This window comes from Haemaphysalis longicornis, unplaced genomic scaffold (genome assembly GCF_048455015.1).
Source record: "Haemaphysalis longicornis isolate Haplotype H1 unplaced genomic scaffold, Haemaphysalis longicornis Haplotype H1 scaffold_10, whole genome shotgun sequence".
In the NCBI taxonomy this organism is placed as follows: domain Eukaryota; kingdom Metazoa; phylum Arthropoda; class Arachnida; order Ixodida; family Ixodidae; genus Haemaphysalis; species Haemaphysalis longicornis.
Window position 1 is genome coordinate 43,287,872 of NW_027526204.1, and position 10,048 is coordinate 43,297,919.

The 10,048-nt window shown below is 46.5% G+C and overlaps 1 pseudogene; it reads right to left on the reverse strand.

Annotated features, from left to right (window-relative positions):
- Positions 1-3,249: 3,249 nt before the first annotated feature.
- On the reverse strand, positions 3,250-4,890 carry LOC144157713 (uncharacterized; annotated as a pseudogene).
- Positions 4,891-10,048: the final 5,158 nt, after the last annotated feature.

The window sequence follows — 10,048 nt, forward strand, 5'->3', positions numbered from 1 at the left end:
CAGAATGAACAGACCCTTGGCCTGGTGGCCTGGTGCGAACACGCATTTTACGGTACAGGCATGAGTGAGGCAAGCTCCAAATAGAGGGGGGGGGGGGGGGGGGGAAGCGCATGACATTTGTGCGTCTGCGGGTACTCGGAGGGCGTCCATGCACTGCGTAGGCCTCGGCTAGTGAATGCTACGATTCCAAGCCGTCCTGGGAGGCTTATCTTTATGCATTTTTACAGCTGACAACATGGCAGAAGCGCGGTACGATGATTACTGAGTTGTTGAGAATGCCCATCCAACAACGCCACAGGTTGTGTTTTACAGAACCGAAACCGAAACCGAAACTTGTTTGGTTGCTCACCTTGGGCATTGTCCAATCACGGTCCCGCTCCTCCCAACGTCACAGCTTTAGTTGGTGCAGCCGCCGCAAACCGCGCATGGTAGTTTTTCTTCTTTGGCGCTTTGTAAAATAATTACCGATTTGTCAACCGGATAAACGATGAAAAGTGGGCTAATTTGAGCCAGTCTACGCAGTGCAAGCAAAAACGGGAGCTTAACAAATTCACTTCAGTGTCCCTTTAACGGAACTGGTTCGCATGGAGCGCGAGCGCGTGCCACCGCTCGGTCCGTGTTGGGGAAGATGATGATGATCATCGTCGTCTGTTATGTAGGAAGAGGAAGAAGTTCCTATAGTGACCTTTGTTACCCCATTTCTCACCACGCGCACGGCCGTAGAATGTTTATCAGCACAAAACATTTTCTTCTGCGTTTTGGACGACAGCAACAAAATAAAAAAACCTAATTCTTACGGCCTACGCCACTTTATTGCGGATGTCACACTCATCATACCACACACGTTGAAATAAAGCAAGTAATCACATGAAACTATGCTCATTTAGTGCAAATGTTCCCGTGCGTGCAGTATACGTACCGTATCACGGGCGCAGATTTCCAACACGCGATCTGCGGATTTGTTTCCTAGTTCACAAATTCATCCGGCACTAAATGCCATCATAATCAACACCAATAGAGACCTTAAGCCCATTCAAAGACAAAATACAATATTGTTAAATTTGAAACAACTCGCCGACAAACCGAAACAACAAACTGAAACAACTCGCATGCACGGGAACTCAGCTACATTCCAACCCCAGAAGACGTTTTTCAACCGGATTAGTGCAACAAATATCAAAACTTTTCGAATTTCGCGCCGCAGTGACGTAATATGGGCAGGAGTGATTTAGTACAGGCCAGCACTAAAACGTAGTGATGAGTGTGTTAACTGCACGTAACAATTGAAATGATAGCATAACTGGAACTAGACGCTCTCTACAATCGTGCAGCCATGTTGATTGGCTGTGTCTTAGGTCGTTTGACGCCAATCGTAAAAAGACCCTGTGATGTCATAGAGAAATCGCCGGGAAGTGGGTGGGGAGTCGCCGCTGCTTCATATGTTTTATGTCTGTGGTCTCTCTACCTCACAATATGCATAACCCTAGCATTGCACAAGGCATGCACTCATGCACACTGCGAGGAACCACCACGGGTTCGAGCTATTCGAGCACGCTCACGATACTGAAACGCCGTCGCGCCAACTTAACACCGCCTCTGTTGGGCAGATGGAGAAGGGCGCGACAAAGGAATATGCCCAGGGTACGGAGGGAAGACGTTTATTTTACATTAACGTCCCAGTTACACAATTTAAAGTACAAGTACGCACTTCCCTTGAGGTGAAAGAGGCGATGGGGCGCCACGCGCAAGTGTGCGCGTCGTCGGCGAAAGCCAGTGGGCTCTTCGGTCAGGGCAAATTCCGGGGTGCGCGCACGTTGTGCGCGCGCGCATCCCCGTGCTGGCCAGATCGGCTCGCAGTAGTGAGGGAGACGGGGCCCATTCGCTCACAGGCGCGTACCGCACGGCGTGATCGTCGAGTGGTAGGTACGGCCTTACTATATGCAAACGTAGGGGTAACAGCCAGTAGGGGTAACAGTAGGGGTAACAGCAGCCTTTCCGAAAGTGTGTGTGGGGGGGGGAGGGGGGAGGGAAGGGGCAGGATGCTGTGACCGCACGAGGCGCTCGACGCTGGGCGGAAACCTGAGGGGGGGGGGGGGGGGGGGGCTTTCGCGTGACAATGATGTGCGTTCGCTTAATACTATGTTCAGACTACCGACGTAACAGCCGTATAGTGGGCAAAGGACGTAAAAAAAAACGCCGTTTCACGCATTTCAGTTGGCTCAGACATCAAATGATGTCATTATTTACAGATATTACGACAGTTGCGACAACAGCATGAACCTGGCTTAAAGGGACACTGAAGTGAATTTGTCAAGCTCCCGTTTTTGCTTGCACTGTGTAGACTGGCTCAAATTAGCACACTTTTCGTCGTTTATTTGGTTAACAAATGGGTAATTACTTTATAAAGCGCGAAAGAAGAAAAACTACCATGCGCGGTTTGCGGCGGCCGCACCAACTAAGCTGTGACGTTGCGAGGAGGGGGCACCGTGATTGGACGATGCCCAAGGTTAGCAATCAAACAAGTTTCGGTTTCGGTTTCGGTTCCGTAAAACAACATGTTTGACATCCGATGGCGTCGTTGGATGGGCATTCTCAATATCCCAGTAATCGTAGTACCGCGCTTCTGCCATGTTTTCGGCAGTAAAATGCATAAGATAAGCCTCCCAGGACGGCTTGGAATCGTAGCATTCACTAGCCGAGGCCTACGCAGTGCATGAGCGCCCTCCGCGTCCCCGCAGACGCACAAATGCATGCACTTTTCCCCCATATTTGGAGCTTGCCTCACTCATGCCTGTATCGTAAAAAGCGTGTTCGCACCAGGCCAAGGGTCTGTTGATTCTGGCCAGTGCCCACTGCCCGCAAGCAGTCGGTGCTATGGCAACAGCACGCCAACGAGAACTCGCTAGCGCGCCAGTGCCAGGCTGCGCGAGTTCTGCGGAGTAGTTCGTGGAGCAGTGAACGTTGCGGCCCAAAAAAAAGGTGAACTCAGTATAGAAAACATCGGCGAAAAACGAAAAAGTTATCTTATAAAAAAAAAGAAAGCTTGTACCCGCGGGGATTCGAACTTGTGACGGGCTAAACAGTTGTGATGATATACCTAGCGCTCCAGACCACACGGCCACGGGCGACAGCTTTTTTTTTCTTTTTTTCTTTAATACATGGCAATTTTAGAGAGAAGTCAGCCAAGACAATTGACACACAATATAAACACTAACAGACAGCAAAGAGTAAGCACGTCAGTCTAACAAAGGTCGGCACCAATTCAAAACTCAGGCAAGCAAACGCACGCATCCAAAAGATGCAGCCACTCTGGTGGATCACTCTGCGCAACGTAAACGCTCCGTACCAACGCCGCCTGTTCCCGAAAAATGACCTTGGTCGGCCTAGGGGGTTCAGCATGCCGATCAGTCATGCGGCACTTCCACAAGCTAAACAAACCTAGGAGCATAAAAACGTCATATGGCACCCGGTTAACGTCATCAAATGGCAAGAAGCGAATGGTGTATGGGGTGATGTCAATGTCCTTTTTTTAGTGTCCGTTGCAAAACGTCCCAGAAAAACCCCGCGTCACGGCACAGCACAAAACAGTGGTCAATAGTTTCTGGTTGGTTGCACAAGCGGCAATTGTCTGACCAAGGGATCGACATTCCTTTGTCTCGCAGCCATGTTTTAACTGGAAGCGTTTGCGAATGAAGCTTAAAGAAAAACGTTTTGGCATTTGGCGGCACGCACATACGCTTGACACGGTCTAAAACATTATTCGTTTGGTCCCGCAAGTATGGCTGGCGATAAAGAGGCACGGGGAATAGATTATGAATTAAAGTGTTCGTCATAGCCGTCCTTGAAAGACTAAACAGGTACTCCAGAGAAAACCGCGCATTAAAAAAATGAAAAGTATCTACAACTTCTTTTAGAAAACCCCATGGCGGCTTTTGGTTCACCTCACCCGTAGAAACAAGGAGAAACGGCAAATGGTAACTTATGCGCTCTTGAATTACAGTACGTAAAAATGGATGCTCCGCCGACTTGTAGAAGAAAAACCGAGACACAAGTTGGTGCACAAACAAATGCATTAACCCAACACCACCAGACGGTAAAGGAAGAAACAAATTATCTCTGCGCATTGGCTCCCATTCAGATCCCCAAACGAAGGTAGCAAACACTCTGTGTAGAGCCTGGACTTTCGCCCGCGCACAGTGCAGTACCTGAAGCACATAAACAAGCTTTGCTACCAAGAAGACATTGCAGACTTGCGCACGGGCAAATACAGAAAGTTCTCGCCCCATCCATGCCTGCGAGGCACGCTTGACATGCGTGAGTGCTGAAGACCAGTGTGGTCCTGAGTTCCTTATTTGGTGCAAAGGCACGCCAAGGTACTCAAGCGGTGTGCCGTCCCAATTAATACCTGAAAATTTGGAAGGTTGGGTTCCCCACAGGCCAAGCCAAAACCCCTTAGTTTTCTCCATATTCATGACCGCTCCAGACACGTCACAAAACTCCTTAGTCAATGCAAGGGCTTCGTGAACACTACGCTTGTCAACACAAAAATAGGCAATGTCATCAGCATACGCAAGAACTTTAACTTCACATGACGCTAACGAAAAACCACGTACTCTTTGGCTCTTTTGTATGCTAACACAAAGAGGCTCTATGTACAGTGCAAACAGTAGCGGCGATAGAGGACAGCCCTGTCTAACAGACGATCTGATCTGAACTGGCTTCGAGAGGATGCGATTGACGACAAGTTGTGTAGTACAATTCTTGTAGCAAAGCTGAATGCCTCTATATAGCACATCACCTACATTAGCCGCTTCCAAAAGTGCAAATAAAAAGTCGTGAGACACCCGATCAAATGCTTTCGCAAGGTCAATTTGGATAAGGGCCACCTGTTCAACCGAATCAGACACGCATTCCAATATAGAACAGGCAATATGTATATTCGTTTGAATACTTCTGTTCCGAATACCACACGTTTGGTGAGAACCAACTAAACTAGAAATTACCTGTTGAAGACGGTTAGATAAAACTTTGGCGAATATTTTATAGTCAACATTGCAGAGAGATATTGGCCGATAGCCCTCTACAGATCTCAGCTTGTGTTCATCCGCAGTTTTTTGTATTAACACTGTGTGCCCTAAGTAAAAGGTAGGGGGCAAAACACCGTGATCGTATGCGGCTTTGAATATGTCCAAGAGGACTGGAGCGAGGATATCAGAAAACTTCTGATAAAATTCCCACGGCCACGGGCGACAGCGCTGCCGACAATGGAAATATAAGGTAAATAATGTATAACCAGTTTACACTTTTACTTAGTTTTAGTATTTCAAGCAGCTTAGGTGACTATTTGTTCTATTGTGCTCGTGCACTAAGCGTCCCCCGAGTTTTCACAATAGCTCACGTCTAGCAATTGCATTTCTTAGACGGAAAAGCGTTCGCAGATGCGTAGTCGTGCTGCTGGCCGCTCTGCTTGTTCGCCCAGCGCAAAAAAGTGCTTCCCGCAGCCTAGTTTACGCTGTACGGTAAAAATATCAGTTGATTTTATTTCCTTAGTACCTATATTGACTTCGCTGACTCTTCTACCCCTTCAAGAGGCCTTATATTTTCCTACTGGCGTACCAGTCAGCGAAGCGTCACATGTGCGCTTGTGCAGCGCTTGTGTGAAGCGACCTCGACTTGGAGCTATAGTTGATGACAGGGTAAGAGTGCAGCTCCGCCCACAAACGTTGTTTGGCCGCTAGCTGATTCTCCGCGGTTAGAAAAAATAGTTCGTTATATTGCAGCTGTTTATACCCATGATTACTAATATGAGCGGCTGACAGTATAACCATCTGATTATGATATCGTTTATATACGTTTCATTCCCAAGAATGAATGATTTTCAGAGAAAAAGAAAAAGTCATCCTCATTGAAAACTGGCTCAGGAGAAAAAAAAATTACTCACTAAAACAAAGGTTATTCTTGATAGAAACTATTCCCGGTGTATTTGATGCTTAAATCAAAGCTATCTGTGATTGTTTTACTGTTAGACAACAGAAATAAACATATAAACAACGCGCACACGATTTTTTGGGCCTGAATAGTTCGAATTTCGACCGCTGCACGTCGCTTAGCCGTCGTCTGCTTGGAGAAACATAATCAACTTAATGGTCGTCGTTATATTTTGTCGGGCTCGTTGCAGTTCGACTATTTCTTCACTTCGCGTGTGCAATCATTGTCAAGAAATGTAGTCGGTACAATATCTTCCACAGCCATCATCACCGCTAAATCAAGCGTCGTAAACGCAGGGTGGAAGAAAGGGGCGGTTCGTCGCCGCAATGGCTGGATGCAGTTCACAGACTGTGTAAGCCCAGGGTGAAAAGGAAACCAGCGGCGAAAATTCATCGGTGGCTTTCAGAAATCGGCCGCGATATCAACGGGCCACACATTGTTCTATGCGACTGTTTCGAACGTAGTGACGCACTGCAAACACCCATCGCGGCGACGCACGCAACCGTGGAGGTCGCGATGCCGCATAAGGTGTCTTGCCTTGCGAAATCAGCTGTAGGTGCGAAGAAACAAGCGTTATTTTATTCTGCTTAAACGAGACGACAGCACCGTATGGCGCGAGCAGAGAACTGCGGGATGTGAAACGTTACAAGACTAAGCATTTCTACTTCACGAGACACGCGAGTGGCAAGACGCTCTACGTCAGTTGGTTAGATTGACAGTATACAGTGTCATGCTTTCAATCCAGGCGACCATTTCCGAGGTTTTTTCCGGCGATGTAATAAAAGAGCTGCGGGCGTTTCTTTAGTGTCATATCACCACCACGCAGTTTACAGTGGAATGATAACGCAGAGAACCCCAACTGACGGTGAAAATTGATAGAAAAACACCGTTAAGCACTAGCAGCCGCCTAAAAAAATTACTGTGGCGAGCTTTTATGAAAAAAAAAACGAATAGTGACCTACAAATGCATCCGTCCGAAGTTCGTTTCCAAGTTGTGCTACATTCAACTTTCATTGGCTTTACACTGATGTGCAGCAGCCTAACGTGAAGATATTGTAATTGTTGATGAGGCTTTTGAAATAGCATACATAAAAAAAATATTCGGTTCAACATGTAGTTGCTTTGCAGCCATGTCATGTCAAGCTTTTGTGGAAGCATTTTAATTTCTGATAATCTCCCCGAAGCCAATAATCTTCCCCTATGTACACCAAACAGTGACGTCGAACACTGACTGCCCCATACGAAACCTGAACGAACAGCTATACAAGTGCACTCAATTCTTACTGCACCTATTTAAACAACCACACTCAACAGGCCCAATGATATGAGTATGAACGTGAGATCTAAGTGAATTATTTAAAAATGTGCCGACATCTTCATGCAAGCATTTCCATTTTATCCACTTCTGCAACCAATCAGAGCACCAAACTGGTACAGGGAGAAGAAATATTTAATTCTCAGTGCCCCTTGTCGAGGTGTCATGGGCTACTGCACAAGCATTTTCTATTCTTACCACACTTTCCAGCCAGCAGCAGCAAAGTGGCACCCTGAAAGCCTGACATTGGATCCATTTTGATTTGGGGCACCAGTGTTTTCAATGCCTAATGCAGCTTTAAAGCCAAAAGCAACAGTGTGTACGTGAAAAGCAGTGACTTCACAGCGTGAAGGTGTGGCATGAATTCATTCTAACGTACTACATAAGCATCTTCAACTCTCACCACAACTTCATGGCCAGAAACTACAATGTGTGTGCGAGAGAAGCAGTGATTTCATAGCCTGAAAGTGTGGCATGAATTTTTTCTAACGTACTATGTGTCTTCAACCCTCACCACAACTTCATGGCTAGAAGCTACAACGTGTGCATAAAAAGCAGCGACATCACAGCTTGAAGGCCTGGCATAAACACATTCCAAAGTACTTTATTAGAGCTTTCACTTCTTACCATAGCTTTCTAGTCAGAAGGAACAGTTCAACCTTGCAAAGGAGTTACATAGCATCTTGAAGAAGTGAAGTAAAATCATTGTGACCTGCTGAGTAAGTTTTTCCAATTTTTACTGCGTCTGAACCAGCTAGAAGCAACAGTGCGCACAGAAAGCAGCGACATGACACTCTGGAGGCCTGAAGTTGAAGAAGTTTGATATGCCGCATCACTGCTTTCTATTATTCTTGCAGCTGTATAACCAGAATCAATAGTGCATGCTTGAAAAGTATGAACATAGCATTCTGAAGGGGTGACATACCTCATTTCTACCTGATACACAAGTGTTAGCAATTATTACTGCAGCTCTTCAACCTGAACCACCTTCAGTCACTGTTTGAAGGCTCTCCACAGTTGCTGGAACAATAAAAACATCTAAAAGTGGGAAGCGGTGTTGAATCTAAATTAAAGTATGCTCCATGATAAGACGCTCAAACATGTCCTCCACTCTGTATAATAACAGTCTATCATGACAGAGACACTGGAAATCTGAATGTCTGCCGATACACTGTAACCCCTTTGTTGAAACTTAAACTGCACAAGCACCAAAATGCAATCATTAAACTACAGCCATCACTATGAAACACAGCTGCAATAGACACATTTTTATAACTCATAAAGCCCATCACACAAACTGCATGAAAATAAAGGGAAGATAAACTATTGGTTCATTCCCACTAAACGCATTCAGCTATTTCAAAACAACTTTAACAGCTCACGACACTTATGAGAAATTCCACACTGCACACGAAATACGCAGCCTCAGTACATGCATAGTCAGTTTCTCTGATGCCACTTAGTGTAGCGATGGGAACATACGCACCATAAGCTTAGCAGGCATAATAAAAAGCTGCGTGCGTGTGTATTTTTTGCGATGTATAAAAAACTACGTGGTCATGTTGCGGGGCCACACATTTCCGGCTTCCTTTTTATTTATTTAGCCCTCTTATACGTTTCAAAAATGCTACTGATGATTACGACCAACCAATGAGTCAAGAAACGAAACGCAACCACATTTGATTACCTCAACAATACTCGCACTCGTTCATACTTTTGTATATTCGATAATGTGCCCATTGGCACAAACAGAACGCCACAGGCACCCGTATCTCGCAGGAAGGCAGGTTCATACCTATTTTCTTAAAGCTACCCAACCCAGTCTCGGATAATTGTGCACGAATGTTTACTTCTTCGCGAGTCTCTGCAATAATGGTTTAATCATACCTGTTTACGCCAGGGGGAAAAAAACGCCACACCGCTGCTCCGTTTGTACCCCGGCAGGCTAAAGCAATGCGCGAATCGGCAAGGAAAGATACCTTACATTGTAAGATTTGGCAATCGTCTTAATAACGTGTTCGGCTGTACGAGCGGCCGTATCCGGCCAAAAAACACGCCGCACGCGTTTGCACGATCCGCGTCGGGCCGGACGGACACCACGTAGGCCTGCGCTCAACATCGGGCGCAGCCTACGCTCACAGCAACAAACGAAAATGCTTGCAACTTGTCACCGCTACTGCCGTAGACGAAAGCAAATCGCATTATTTCTTCACAAAGGTTGCGTTACACCGACGCAATTTCCACAATCACACCAGCAACAGTTGCAGCTTCGACGCTTTGCCGTTCTCAGATCGAGTTCGTTGACGACGTTCCGAGTACGTAAAAGAGCCCACCAGTGCCGCCACGATTTCCTCACGTACGTACAAACCACGACGCGGCAAGACACACACGGGACAGGTGACGATAAGCGGCTTGTTGATACACCACAGCACATTCGTAACACAAATCGCCTACAGAGCTGTTGGTTCTCGGCAACCTCGTTGTCGCTCGACAGCGCAGCAGCGGTGGGGAAACGAGCACGGCCATATTGGAAGTAGTTCTCCTTTCAAACGTACGTCGCAGGCGTCACACAAACGGCGAGACGCCATTGGTTGCGGATGAACACAAAATCCCTTTGATCTTGAAAAGCCGCTGCAGAGTTAAGCTGTCACCAACTATAGATACAGAGTACAAACCAACAAAGTAAAGAAAGGCGCATTCTTCCATTCACAAACGTGTTGGCTTAGTTTCAACTTGGGCCGACTG